Raw genomic sequence first — 1,533 nt, 5'->3', positions numbered from 1 at the left:
TTTTTTTTTTTTTTTTTGGTTTTTCGAGACAGGGTTTCTCTGTGGTTTTGGAGCCTGTCCTGGAACTAGCTCTTGTAGACCAGGCTGGTCTCGATCTAGCTATTGTTATTTAGCCTTTTTATTTCTTATATTGTTAATTTGGATATTCTCTCTCTGCCTATTGTTTAGTTTGGGTAAAGGTTTGTCTATTTTGTTGATTTTTCTCCAACAGCCAACTCTTTGTCTTACTGATTCTTTGTATTGTTTCCTTTGTTTCTATTTTGTTGATTTCAGTTCTCAATTTAATTATTTCCTGTTGTCTAGTCATCCTGGGTGTTTGCTACTTTTTGTTCTAGAGCTTTCAGATGTTATATCAACTTCCTAATCTGAAATTATTCCAGCTTCTTTATGTAGGCATTTATTTCTAAGAACTTTCCTCTTAACACTGCTTCTACTGTTTCCCATAAGTTTGGGTATGTTGTGTGGTAATTTTTATTGAATTATGTTTTTGTTGAGGGTTTTTTGTTACCAAATATATGTCAATTTTTAAGAAGGTTCTATTAGGTGCTGAGAAGAAGGTATATTCTTTTATGTTTGGATGGAATTTTATATCGATGTCTGTTGTGTACATTTAAGTCATAAATTCAGTTAGTTCCCTTATTTATCTGTTCTGTGTTTGTCTAGCAGACCTGTACAATGGTAAGTGTAGGGTGGTGAAGTCTCCCACTATTAATGCGGGGAGGGGATTAATGTGTGATTTTAGCGTTAGTAATATTTCTTTTAGGTATGAAGGTGCCCTTGTATTTGGGCAATAATTGTTCAGAATTGAGATACCCACTAGATGAATTTTTCCTGTGACAATTATGAAATGTTCTTATTTGCTTCTTTTTATTGATTTTACTTTGAAGTCTATATTGTTAGATTTTAGAATAGCTACACTGGCTTGTTTCTTAGGTACATTTGATTGGAATTTTTTTCCCAATCCTTTACTATGAGGTGATTTCTGTCTTTGAGGTTGAGGTGTGTTTTGTGTAGAAAGTAGAAGGATGTTTTCTGTTTTTATATCCAATCTGATAGCCTATGTCTTTTCATATATTTGAGTTGAGTCTATTTATATAAAGGGATAGTAATGATCAGTGATTTCTAGTTTCTGTTAATTTTTGTTGTTGGTGATGTTGTTCTAAGTGCTTTTCCCTCCTTTGAGATTTTTATCTGTGACATCATCTATTGTCTGTGTTTCTGTGAGAGTAACTAACTTCCTTGGTTTGGAGTTTTCCATCTAGTACTTTGTATAGGGCTGAATTTGTGGCTAAGTATTATTTAAATATGGTCTACAATGATTGAAAGTTTTGCTTGGTGTAGTAGTCTGGGCTGGCATCTGTGGCCTCTTAATGTCTATATAGCACTTGCCCAGGATCTTCAGCTTTCATTGTTTCTATTGAGAATTCAGGCATAATTCTGACAAATCTGCATTTATGTGTTACTTGGCCATTTTTCTTTGAAGCTCTTAATATTCTTTTTTATACTATATGTTTAATGTTTTGATTATTATGT

This window comes from Microtus ochrogaster, unplaced genomic scaffold (assembly GCF_000317375.1).
Source record: "Microtus ochrogaster isolate Prairie Vole_2 unplaced genomic scaffold, MicOch1.0 UNK155, whole genome shotgun sequence".
NCBI classification, from domain to species: Eukaryota; Metazoa; Chordata; class Mammalia; order Rodentia; family Cricetidae; genus Microtus; species Microtus ochrogaster.
Note: the sequence above shows the minus strand (reverse complement) of the source record.